General features: G+C 37.7%; 1 protein-coding gene across 1 annotated transcript in view; it reads left to right on the forward strand.

Moving 5' to 3' along the window:
• Window positions 1-14253, forward strand: part of OXR1 (oxidation resistance 1) — a 227912-nt gene that overhangs the window by 19681 nt on the left and 193978 nt on the right. The window lies entirely within an intron of this gene.

A 14253-nucleotide genomic window follows, 5' to 3' on the forward strand; every position in this document is an offset into this window, starting at 1 on the left:
AAAATTATAACATAAATAAAAATTAGTATATCAATTATATGCTTTAAAACAATGATAAAATTAATATATACAAACATATAAATATATTAAAAATTAATATATAGATTATTTATAATTTATATATGAAATTATATAATCATTTCTTAGAACCTTAAAAAGCAATATTTTCCCATGACAAAAAAGGCAACTGTCTCTACCAGATTGGCCAAAAATTGGTACTGGTTTTATTTCATACTGTTGCTTCTGAATGGAGAAACCACTTCTTCTGCCTCCAATTTGTCAACGTCTTTCTATCTGGGGAGCCCAAAGTGCTGGGCCCAATACTTTGGTGCCATCTCATGGGTGCTGAGTTGAGAAAATAATGACTTGTGTTGACCTACTAGCCATGTCCTTCCTTGGAGCCACAAGAGTTGGCTGGACAAGGCTCTCTCTCTTCCTGACTTCAGAGTCAGTCCTGTCTTCAAAGCTGACTTTGCTTTGAGCAAGGTTTTAGAGCAGGTAAGTGCTAAAGCTCCCCTCAAACCTAAACTCTTTTGTGATTCTACAACTATGTGCCATCATTTTGGGCAATTTTATGTAACAGTGCTTGTGAACTGAGAGTGTTAATGCTGTATCTTGGCTATGCTGTAATGTGTCCTTTCTAGAGCAAGAAGCAGTCTTGTCTGGGGCCTAGCAGGATGAAAAGATGAGCCTGTGTAACCAATATTCTTGTAAGATACTGGAAATGTTATGTTGGAGTCAGGAGTTATGCTGTAATTTATGCTGCATTTCAGCAGTCTTGGTTGACTTCCTGGAAGATGCAATTTTCTCATATTTAGAAATAATATATTTATATTAGAAGTAATATATTTAAATTAAACAGAAACAGGGCCTTGGAATGGTCACAAAACATATTTATGTGTGCTGACACAAGAGTCTTATTTAGCCAATGTGGTGCTGTTTGTTTGATTGGGTGGTTGGCTTTTTCTAAACAATAGCTGGTGGACTGATAACTTTTTCCAAAACTTTGGTATACAGCAAGATGGGCAGAGTGCAAAAAGCAGAAATAGAGATGTATAAGTTTGACCATAAAAGTCTACTCATAAAGTAGTAACTCCAGAACAAGGCCAAAACCTTGTGTTCCCTACTTCAAGACATATTGATGATGTAATGCTGACTGAATGTGTCTTGAATTGCTGGGAAATTAACTAAATAGGTCTTAATTTAAATCAAGCCTAAGTTGTAAAGATAATATTACCCATTGGCTTCTAGGCTGGTAGATCACACAGGAAAGCATAACTAAGTGCGTACCAAACATACAGTGACCTTGGTGAAGGATTTGCTCAAGTCTACTCCTGGACAGCTCTCCCTTAACATTTTGGGGCATTTTTTTGGCTCAGAACTTCATTAACTACAGAGTTAATGATCTGTAGCATTCCCAAAAAATCTGCAGATCTGGCTGACTTGCTGGTTAAAATGTAGTGGTACTTGGTATGCAGTTGCCATCCCGACTGAGCTCTAATAAGTGAAATGAAAACCTCAATAAAAAGGCTATATTTAAAAAGATGTATGTATTCCCCAACTCCTTTGGCACAGACTTATGTAGCTGCCTGTCCATCACACATTCAGACTCACCAGACTCCAGGCTGGAGGTTGTTGTGTTGTGTTGTTGTTGTGTTGCAGGATGTTGATGGGCCCAGCAGATGTGTTCCTATCTACTGAAAAGAAAGTCCCTGGGACTTTATATAAGTAAAGTGCATATATGGGGGATAATGAGATGAAATGTGGTTAAATGGAGACTTGACTTCAAATAATGATTCCTTTTCACTGTACTTATAACTTCACATTTTGTCCCTAGTTCTACAAAAGCACGTGCTTGACTTTACAGGTACCTCCAATCCTGTTGTCAAGCCTTTTTTAGTTGCACAAAGAGAAATATAAAGAGATTCATAGACTCAAAATATTGTCAAGACAGTGGTAAGCTCTCTTCCTGCCCCCTGTAATCTTTAGGGACCAGACTCACTCATTTACATGAAAAATATATTTATATCAGTAGCAGAGAGAGACTATAGGCTGGAAACAAGACTGCTCTGTGGTCAGAACCATGTTGTCTCAGCTGCCAGCTGTCTTTGCAGCAGAACTTCAAGCTGAGTTGTAGTCACAGGTAGGAAGAATAATAGAGGCTTTTTCCTGGGCGTATTTCCTCTGTTCCAGTGGGAATTAGAGATCTGAGGGGCACAACTGAGAAAAAAAGTAATCATATTACTCTATTCAAAGTATGTTGAGAATCATCTTACTCAATTTAATGGGTCTTTCTTACTAGATAGCTCATCCTCAAAACACCTTCTAAGCAAGAATGCTCATAAACCTCCTTTGAATTAAGTACAATCCCTTAAATTCCCCAAATAATATCTTCCTTTTGAAGATATAAAGCATATTAAATGTGTGGAACCATGTGGTGTTTATAGGAGACCAGGAATACTAGAGAAGGCTGGCATAGCATGTCTGCACAGTCTGTGATAATAAGAGAAGATGCCTCAGGAGCATATGTTATCAGCAGGATCCAGGAGAGATGCAGCATCAATGTGTGAGGCGGGGGAGGTAGGATTCCTTCTATTCCCCTTGCTATGGATGCTGAGTCCCAGCTTTTCTTTCCTCCCAAGTCACTACTTTGTCAGGAATGTGAGCACCAACTGGAGAATTCATTGCTCTGTCATTGCTGTCTGTTGAGTTGGAATAATTTTTTTTCTTAGTACTTTTAACTCCAAGTGAAATGGAGGATTTCTCCAAACAAAAAGATAGAACTGCCTTTATGTCTTTAGGTCTCATGTCTGCTGTTCACGAAAGTCACAGGAGTGGGCTTTTGTTCCTGCTTAAGGCAAGGCATTAAGAGCTGTGAGGGCAGTGAGTGGACTTCTTTGTTTTCACTTGAACATACTCAGATGAAGGGTTGAGCTCAGTTCTATTCATAACATTTCCTCTTCCTGTCTAGTAACCATCAACTCCCATGGATGGAAGTAGTTACATTTATGGTTATCAGTACAGGGTATGGATGAGTATCAGAGTATCAATACAGAGTATTTAACAAGGCTGCAGTAAAAGGTAACTTGATAGCTGACACTGGGGCAGAACTTGACCTGCAAAATCCTAATTACTAATTGATGAGTAAGCATCTTACCTGACTTTTAGCTTCCAGCTCAAGTGTTCAAGAGTGAAAAATATCCTTGTGCTTGTTAAAAAAAGTAAAAAAAGAAAAGAACCTGTAAATCATTGGAGATGTGATAAGCATGGAAAATTACAGTGACAGAATAACTACATTTTATTGTTAATGGGGACTTTATTTTTACTTTTATATAGCAAATTCCTAAAATATTTGAAGCACAACTGCATATTTATACTCTATTAAAGTTCTGTCCTTATTTATAAAGGCAATAGAAAACAAACTATTGAACTGGAAGGAGTGTTGTCAATTATTTATATTAAATGAATCAGACGATGTTGTGTATCCCAGACTCTCAAGTGGAAAATCCCGTGACAAGAGTAGTTTATCACATAACCTGTGTGGAGGCCCTGTGTCCTCTCTTGGCAGTTTCCAGGAAGGCTGAGACATGCTAGAGAAGTTTTAGCTTAAACAGGGCTAAATAGGGTTTAGCTGGTAGGCCTGAATGTGGAGAGGTGATGTAGCTAACAGAGGATTTAGTGAAAGGAGAGCTCAAGAAGGGCTTGCCTTGTGCTAGCTAGAGAAGGGAGAACCATATGGGGCTATCTAGAGTGTTGCAGGTGATTGTCTTTTCCAGATATTGTCCAGGGTAAGAAACAAGCTTTGAATAAAGGACAATACCTGGCTGTGGCTTGGTTTCTATTTCCATGTTCTAAAGCCACTTCCTACTTACTAAAACTCTATGGAAAGAGTAAATCCCAGGCCTGTTTGTACTGGATATCCGTTGTGCTTGAAACTTCCTTTTGAACACTGCAGCCCTTCTCTCCAGATGGAGTGGATGGGATCTGCAGCCACTTGCTCTCTGATACACAGGTGAATGGTTTTTTTCTGAGGTGCAGAGGGAATGAATCTCCAGCTGATTTTATATAGGTCTATTTGCAATAAAAAAAAGCATGCAGCCAGTGAGTGCAGCACTGCTAAGTATCACACAGTAAAGATAATGAGAAGTAACAATGATGTTCTATCATATCTATTATGTAATAAGAACACTAAAGTATTGAATAATGATTAATGTATTATAAAATGTGGAAGGTTTCTTATGAGTGTTGTAATTTGGAAAGTGGGATGTTTTTAGTGCAACTGTCAGTACTAGAGTCTTGTGACTGTGTTATGCAGTATGTAAAATAAATAAGCAATATGTTGTGTGCAAGATATTCCACCAATCATTGTGTACAGAAAACAGTTTCACAGTAGCTGTCAAATATTAACCATCCCTTAGACGTCCCTCTTTTTCTAAAGCATGACATTTACATGTTTACTTTCCTTATACCAAAGAGACATAGTATCTTTATTCTTTCCCTCAAAAGGCTTTCTACTTGCATGATTAATATGCTCTTTGCACACTGTGAAGAAGAATATCTGCTTCACTCTGGTACCCAGGCTGACTCCCCATCGACTATGCTCCAAACTAACATAAGAATTATTTATGTTTGCAACAAAAAGAAATCATGCTGGTTTGGAATGTGGTTTTCTTGTTGACATTTTAGAAGCTGTTCCAGGCTCTTCTTAATATTTAGACAAACAAATATGTTTGCTTTTTTCTGATGCTGCTGTTGACATTTCCTACGGGAGTTGCTGTAGATGTTAACAACTTCCCAGCACAGGCATGTTGTAATGGAAGAGTTCTTTGCTTGTGGCCCTGACACAAATTCCCTTTAACTGATGTTTTTGCTGAAAGTAATGTGATTGTGATAACTTATGTGAGTCAGGGTAAATGTGAATCAGTCCTGGCTATTTTGGGGAGCATAAATGTCTGCTAAACTCCTCAGTGTTTTGCTTCTTGCAGATATAACAAGCAGAAGGTACTGATTTATTGTGTGCCTCAGAGCCTCTGTGCCGCACAAATATCTGCAGTGCAGAGCAGGAAGAAGATCCATGAAGAGCATTGGTAATTGGTGAAGCCTGAAGGCCAGGGAAGCTTGTACTTCTACCTGCAGAAATTGGTCAGTTTGGGGCTTGGCTAATTTTGGAATCAGTGGCCATGAAAAGAATCACAGAGTGGAGTGTGCCCTTGTATGTGTAGTGTGTGCCCCGCAGGCACTGTAGGTTAGACACAGACTGATGTGTGTGGGTTGAACCTGTGCAGTGCCATAACTTTACTGTCTGGTCAGTACAAACAGGGTGTAATTACATTAGGTATTAACCCTGGGCTGTCCACTTAGAGAATTTATATAACCTTTTATGGGTGAAGATTTTGAGGACTTCTTAAACAGGTTGGATTTTGTTCTGGAATCCCAGATTAAAATTCTAAAGCTCCTATATGCAACCAGCCTGTTTAGCATGTGTCTGTATTAAATATGTCTGCATTGTTCCTGCAAGAAGCAGTTATAGCATACAAACTTTCAGCAAGATTATATCTTTTTCTGACTTGTCATGTATAGCAGATAGGGAACAGACTTTCCTCAAAACTCATTGCTGTTTTAAAATCTTTTCAGCTGAAAAACACTTCTGTCTCTGGGATTATCCTAACCTCAATTATTATATTGTCTACATTTTCAGTGAAAGTGTAGAAAAACTCACTGGCAAGACAGTCATGCAGCAGCATTTTGGCTCTGTTTGTTCCATTCCCGAGCCCTTTGGCTGAGGCTTCAAGAGGCAGTCTTTGTTGGGCTGTGGCTGTTCCCCTGCCTTGAAAAAGAACAAAAACTGTCAGGAAGAAAGATATTCATCCTAAGGGTAGACTCCAGTTACATTAAATAGAATAGCAGCCACTTGGAGATGGGACTGGAAGGCAGCCAAAAGGACACTGAAATTTTTCAATAGTCTGTCCCTATCCCTGTCTTCCAGTGATCAACAGAGAATGTAATTTCAACCTTCAAACTATTCACTGCAACCAAAGGAAACTGAATGCTGTTCTGGTTCTATTTTAAAGAGCTTTGTAACCTAGATGAGGAGATACTCTTCTTTTAAATGTGCATGTTGTTCTACTATTGCAGTAAATCATTGTGGGTATTACTGATTATTGATTTAAGTAAATTGTCCTTTTGGCTGTCTTGTTTCATAAGGAGAAAAGTTGACCTTGACCTGTGGATATAACACATTTTCAATTAGTGTTTTGATTAAGGATTTCTCAGATGGTTCTTCCTGCTTGCATCATTAGCTGGAGGCAGTCAGCCAGGAAGCACCAACTGAAGTCATGTTTTGAGGCGTTTGTATCATGACAAGATCAAATGGCTTTCCTTGTAATGCCTGCAAAAAGCTTTAACTGTGTGCTGTACCTTCTTTATGAAAATCTCTCAGATTTATGCATGCAAAGGCTGATGGCCTGTGACTTCTAGCAATATTGCAGCCTCATGAACCTCCAGCAATTTCAGGCATGTATTTGCAGTATCATTTTTCCCTTCCTTGTGAGAAATCTCTGCACCCACATGCCACTATAGGGAGATCACCCATCGAGGTGGGTGGGTCCTCTCAGCTAAAATAAGGTCAGAATAGGTCTGCTGCCACCTGGTTTCAGGCACTACTCTTCCCTTCCCAGTGTAATCTCTATGAATGTCTCCCAAGGAAGAGAAGAAGCTGAGGCCCTTTAATTTAAAATATTGCCTTTTAGTAAAACCAGGGATACGGGAATATAAGAAAAATAAGAAATTGCATTATGTAGGTAAAAATCTCATTCTTACTGTCAGATATTTGGGAACATTAAAAAATTATGTATATTGTAATATTTGTGCAGCATAGTGTTTCTGTTTTTCTTTCCTTCTGAAGTGTAGAGTTGTATTTGTATGCTATTAAAAAACCCAACCCCCTGTCCCTTTTTTCTACACATAATGGTAGTGAAATAGTTGCTAGGATAGGAAATAGATAGGAAAGCAGAGAGGTGAGAGGTGTCCTCTCTGAGTATGCTTTGAATGTGAAGAAGTAGAGATGACATTTGGCCTCAGAAAGACGATCTGTAGGATTCAGGAATTGAGAATGATAGGTACAATAAGTATACACTCCCAGCTTCCCACAGGGTGGCCTGCTCTGTTTTGTGAGTAGGTGTCAAAGTGCAGGGTAGCTAAATGTTCTGCTGCCCAGGTCATGGGAGAGTGCCACAAAGTATGGCACTTGTTATGAGGTGTATGGGGTGTTACACAAATGTGGAGTGTTATCTAAAGTAGCCAGTGACCATGGCTGGTTATTATGAAGAGCAGCAGTTACCACTGTGAGTAGTACATTAGCTTCAACAGAAACTACTTGGTGCATTCAAGAGTAAAATAACGTCCTTCAGTTTTTTCCTTATTTAGGAAGGGCAGCTTTCTGCCATGCAAAAAATCTGGATTTACAGCATGTTCACAGCTACTGTGCTCTTCAGGATGGATAGTTTTATCCAATCGATTTTTTAAATGTTTGGCAGATAGAGGTGAAAGAGCCATCTAATATCCACCTTTGAATTCAGTATTTAGTAAACATACTGAACCGAGTGTGTGGCTCAGATTTTTGTCTCTCACTGTGCTTGTGCCGAGTCTTTTGCTATTAAAGACCATGATAGATGAGGTGAAAATAATGACAGATGTTTTCTGTAATGTGGATGGCATGGCTTGCTATCATGGGGATCCTGGACTTAAAATGGGCACTGCTATCCACGCCTGTCCTGGGGTGCTTCGAGAGAAGAGAGCTTTGTTCAACCAGAACTGCATCTTACACCTCAGTGCCACACAGACCTGCAGATGCTAATGACTTCCTCATCTGTTTGTCATTAAATGGCCGTGAAATTTTCTACGATTATTTTCTGAGCACAACTAGTTCACTAGTTCATTATAGGTACTCGGCTTGCTTTTTTTCTCACTGTGCTACAGCAAATAATGAAGGCCGAGAAGAAGACTGAATGAATAAAGAAAGGAGATGGAGAAAAGAGAGGTGAAAGGAGTGGAAGTAGATGAAAATTAGGGACAGAGAAGTTACATATGTATAAATATTTTGACATCTCTAGAAAAATGAGTAGACTCAGGACTATTTTGTAAGGAATGACACAGGACAAAAGAAATTGCAACTTTTAAAATACGGGGAAAACACTCCAGGTGTCTTACATCGTAGTAATAAGTTTTCAGTTTTTTCTAAGTGTTTGAATTTAGAAAATAAAATTGAAGCGAAAATAGAAAAAGGAAAACTGAATAGTGGACCACAGAATGAAGAAGGTGACTGAAAAGGAAGAAAACCAGAGAAGGAAGGCTAACTAAGTCCATTTTGCCCTAGTGCATTTTATGTTCTAATTCATACTTAGTGACCTAAACATTTCAAATAATTTAAAAGGTGTTTATGTCTACTGAAAATGCATGGGTTTTTTTTAAACACAAAAAGTTAATTAACCTGTGGAGATGATGTCACAGATAAAATTTCCAGGGAATTCAAAAAAGCCTTCACATTAGTCAGATGTAAAAAAACACTAAGGATTTTGTCGAGACAATGTGATGTTTCTTCTAAGGATTACAGGAAAAATCTCTATTGCTCAAGGGATGAAACTTCTGGCTGACAATGGTCTGGAAGGAACTTTCCTTGGCTTTTCTCATGGGTACTGCCTGCTTGTCAGTAATAGGACCCCTGTTCTCACAGTAGTTTTGTACACTGGTTTTTGAGGTGTTTTAGCTCTTGTTATGCAATGGGGCTAAATCGCACAACTCATGTTAGAATAAAGTGGCAGAAAATGATAAACCATTCTGAAAACATGATCAGCCAAGGTCAGTTCTGAAGTCGTGGCCAAGCAAAAAGCAGACTGCAGGCATCATAGTTACAGCCCACTACTCCATCCACTTCCCATTTCTGCAGTGAAGGAGAGGCTTTTCAGATGAAGGTCTAATGAGTCACGTTAGCTGGCATTTCATCTGCCATAATAATGGACCACAGTCAAAACATAATAATTTATACTTCTGTATGAGGTGTTTAAGTACAACTGAATGAAAATTTACTCACAAGATGAATACATATATTGCTATTTTTGCCTCTTTAGTTTTGTTTTAGTTTTTCTTGGGTCATAAAGAGCCTTTTTATTTCAGCATAGAACTACTTCATCTAATAGAGGAGTTTTTGATTTTTTTCCTGATCATTTGTACTTGTTGTTAAACAATAGTTAAATGTTTGCTTCATTGGGATAATGAAAGGAGAGTTGAGGTTTTCAGTGCTGAAGTGTCGCTTTATTACTGCTTCCTGCAGAGCCATCTCCATCATATGTTTGCTCTTTAATTTGCCAATTCTTTTTAATACATTGTGGTTATGTGCCACCCTGAAGTGGAGTGGGGTTGTTCCAGTTTTCTTGATTTCTTTCATTAAAATTACTGATTTTTATACTCTCTTTTGGAGTTTAATAATAGCCACTTTTGATATAGTGGCTATATACAAAAAAAGAAAGCCTAGACTTTTAAGAATATTCCAAAGAGTCTATAAAACAGACTATCAGATTACTGTTCACTTGAAATGATCATAGTGATAGAGAGATTAAAAGAAATTTGCATAACTTTTCAAACAGGAAAAGGAAAACACAAGATTGATATCATTATATCAAACATGACATTGAAGTGCTTTGAATTTATTTTCTCACAGTTCTTTCTGGCCTGATGGATTAGTGGAGAACAATAAGCCATGCTGGACCCACTTCTTCCTTTAGGTTCTGATTTTCATCTGGAGAAAGGATACTTGAATTGATCTGGTTTTTTCATGCTTGCAAACCATGATTACTTGAGTATGATTTACAGTTAAGAACCATAATGGCATTAAATTTAAGCAGTCAGAAAAACACTGGATTAAATGTAAAGATAATGTCACATTGGAAAAGCTAATTCCTGATGCACTCTTGAATCTCAAAGTCACTTGGTAACGAAGAAAAATGTAACTCAGAATAAAAGGAGAAAGAAAGCAGTACATTTTCCCCTGTGAATAAGCTAGCAGAGAATTTTCACAGCCTTCCTTCCATTTTATGTCTTGACATAAAATAGTTACATAAAAATGTAGGAGTAATCAAGTATTCCATATACAAGATGAAATTCATGTCTTGATTTTTTTCTGACCGACATATATGCTTGGTAGTCTACTTTTCATGCATGTTTAGTAGTGTCGAGCAGTTCCCTGGAAGGTGCAGGAAAGAATGTGAAAACTGATGAAGTGAAGAGAATTCAAAGAAAGAAAATGAAGAATGGGTTAAGAAATTTTGGATTAACAAATTATGGAGGTAATTTGGGTCTATGAGAATATAGTAATGCTTCCCAGTGGCTGTACCCCAAGATTCCAAACATATCTTTATTCCTGTTTCTGGTCCCCACTCTCCCTTCACATGCATTGCCCTGTGAGTTAACAGTGGGCTTTCTGGTCGTGAGATTAGACCTTCATCTAAAAGTTATATAGGTTAATGCTAAATCCCAGCTCTGAGTAGTTTTGCGTAATACAAGAGAGGGAAGTCCATTCTCTGTGTAGGCAAAAGTTCATTTAAATATAGTTTATGATAGGAATAACTTCAGAAAAAAAAGAGCCTTACTCCCAAAGGAAATTACTGCAGCATCTAGTTTGATAAGGAAGTTTTAATTTTCCTGCACTGGATGTAATCTTGCAAAATTGCCAAGAATTTTGCTGCTGATGTTAGCAGAAGTAAGTTCAATGCCTGGATGATTTCTTTGTTAATTGATGTCACTGCTCAGAATTATCTCCTTATTGTAGCTTGACTTCATTCTTTCTCTTTTGTTTTTTATCACAATTTATGATGGCAAAAAAGGTTCAGAAATGTTTATTAAACCTGTTCCTCTACCACTTTAAAACTGTTAACCATGTTTAACCATCTTTATAATGATGGCTTAAATACCCTTTACTGTCATACTTCTTTTCTAACACTTCCTTTCTGGATGGACCAATAAAATAGTTCTAAGGGAATGTACAAACATATTAGGGGAAAGTTTTTTTCTCCTCAGTGTCTCCAAGAAGCCAGCCTCACTTCTGGAGCAGGAGCACTATGATAATATATCACAGGCTTGTTATATCAATTACTGTATATCACAAGCTTCTAAGGTCTTGTTTTACAAAAAGGCTGCCAGTTGTAATGGCATACTGAGGATATTTAATAGCGCTCATGCAGAACCCACTTTGTCACTGCTTTATAGTATGGGAGATAACAGCTCAATAAATACTCCAGGCTAGCCAGAACTGAACATAAAATACGAAATTTAAAATACTTCGTTTCTTGCCAAAAGTATTGGACACATACAAAGCATTTGCAACTCCTGCATGGGTAGGATTTGAGTTTTGTTACTTAGAAAAATATTGCTTTGCAACATTAATTGCAAGCTGACTTCAAATTATTTTAGTATAAATAGTGCCTTTGCAGAATCAGGTTTTAAACCAACAAACACGCACGACCATTTATTGCTCATGGAATAGGATTAGAATCATTATTAGAATCACTGGAATATGGTACAAACTTAGCATTCTGACTTCAAAAGCAATTGCATGTTTAGGCAATTCTACATTTTCTTAAAGCCAAGCAAAACTGATTCCACATGACAGTGGTTTTAATGAGGCTCAATAAACAGTACAGTTTGTAACCTCAGGCCAACTGCTGAGCAGAAGCCAAGAGCAGTGCTACAGCTTTAGTGAACCCATTACTGTGAAAGATGCTGGATCCTGGAGCAGCCTGAGTCACTCATTGCACAAGAGATGAAGCTCCAATAAATAAAAATGAATATCTAACGTGACGGGTGACAACTTCATGCAAACGTGATTTTCTCTGATTTGACAGTGCCTTGATAAAGTCTTAAGGCATGTGGTTTACTAGCAACCATTTAAATTTTTAGCCATTGAATCTTCTGTTTTACTTGCAGACATTAGTATTTGGGGCTTGTGGTTTCCTATAGGTATTGAAAAATTGCTTTGCTTATGTATTGAGCCTAATTCTCAGAGCTACTCAAGATCTAGAACAGCTTCTATAAACTTTTAGAGTAGTCAACAGTGCTGAAATGCATGTTTTCTTTGCCAGTTTATGGTTATTTTTTATCAAATTCTTTTAAAGGTGAATTGATATAGGTTATTTCCTACCCTTAGGCCTGATTTTAGACCATGTTCCCCCACCAGCACATTCACTGACCTGGAGCCCCATGACAACAGTCTGCATCCCCTGTGAATGAGGTGAGGAAATGGGGGTTAAAGAACCACCAGAGGCAGCATAACTCCTCTTTTAAGGTGCTATGGCTCTCTTAGTCTTTATGAAAATATTTGTGAAGGGTATCTGGAAATACAGTATAAATGGATTTAGGGGCTAAAAAGAATTGAGGAGCAGAACTGAGATACTTAATCTTGAAATGAACAGGGAGGCTGAACCAACTCTATGGATGGTTTATACACCAAAAGCATGGACCAAAATAAACAGAAGGGTTGGCAGCACAGGACAAAAAAATGGCCTTGTACAAGAAAATAGAAATTAGTTTACATTGCTGGGAATAGTATAGTATAGAGTGGGTAATGCTTGGACTTGATCTTAAATGTCTTTTCCAACCTAAATGATTCTGTGATTCTGCATGATGTTCTGGACTGTTTATTCATATTTCCCTGAGATAATCTTATCAAAACCCCTTAAATCTAAGCGGTTAATCATGTTTGCCAAAGTTGTGATTCTTATATAAGTTTTACCTGTCATCTTTGCAAGGTTGCTGAATCACAGTTTAAAAGTGGTTAATGCTGAAGTATAAGCTGTTAACAGGTTTACTATTTATGCTTTTGATCTTCAGCCTAGTAAGACAGCAGAAAAAGATGTTAAGATAACACAAAGCTAGTACAAAAAGATTCTGCAATCAGATTCTGTTCTGTATTTAGTGCATTTAAATTACCAAATGGCAACAGCAAAGATTAGGTTGTCATCTGCTGACATTTATTTCAGTGAGAAGCAGGAAAAATGCACTGTTAGAAAGTAGTATCAGAAACACTAGGGATTTACAGAGATATAAAGAGGCAGATAAACACAACAAAAATCAATATGGTTAGTGTCCTCAGTTCTATCTCCACTTTCCAGAATGATATAGTTTCTATTTACAGTTGGGAAATATGTCCTCAAATACTGGTGGCATTGCAAGAAATATTCTGAGGAACAGTCAACATCATCACACAGACCATGAAGGGACAAACCACAGCTTTTGATCAGTGGAGGAAGGGAAATGAGTGTTACTAATATACTATTCTCCCTTACAAGGTGGCAGGCCTGATACAGTGCAGACTCATATGTCTGAGCCAAGGCACGAAATGCAAAGCCAACTTTGAATGGGTATATCAAACACTTGGAGTTCTAGGCAGCAGAATCCATACTGTGAGATTAAACAAAGGTTGCTAGTTTGGTTTTGCAAGCGGATTGACTGTTGGTATTTGAAATTGTTTTATAAGTGGTTATCTTTCATGTTTCTTCATAGAAATATGGAGAGACTGGCATGAAAATTATTTTGTATCATTTTATAGTGTAATTTCCTGTTGAGTGTTCCTGCTAGGTTAAAATACACATATGGAAGAAAATGGTCATGGTTATTCTCCTAGCCTGTGGTAAACCAGAGGCTTTATAGGCCTGAAGCTATATATAAAAAAAAAAAGTAAAAAGAGTAGGTAACTGATCATAACATATTATTCAGGACTAATGCTAGATCTGGACTTTACAGTATCTTGTATTCTAAAGAATTTGGCACCTAATGTCTTTTCCAGTGTTGGTATTTCTGCACTCAGGATAAGTGATTGCTGACCTAGTGAAAGAAATGGGGCATCTGTGCAGAACTCCAGAATTTCACTGGCTCCACATTACAAGTTGCTGGCTTATTTACTGCATCATAATTTATTGGTGTTCCCCATCTCTGTAAGAGTTTAAAAGCATAAAAAGCTAAAATAGACTATAAATCCAGAACCTGATCCCTTCTGATGCATATCTAGGTTCTGTGGCCAGTTTTCCTGAAGGTACCCTATGGGGAGTCAAGGATCACTCCAATGTTTTTTGTTGTACTTTGTGATGTATTCCTACCACTGTGATAATCAATCAAGAGATGAAATAATTTGGTTTTGAGTAGACATTGATGAGGCATATATAATAGTCCATGCCAGGCCTCAATTTTTCTTTTAGTGAAAGGAGA

Source organism: Geospiza fortis, unplaced genomic scaffold (genome assembly GCF_000277835.1).
Source record: "Geospiza fortis unplaced genomic scaffold, GeoFor_1.0 scaffold200, whole genome shotgun sequence".
Taxonomy (NCBI): Eukaryota; Metazoa; Chordata; class Aves; order Passeriformes; family Thraupidae; genus Geospiza; species Geospiza fortis.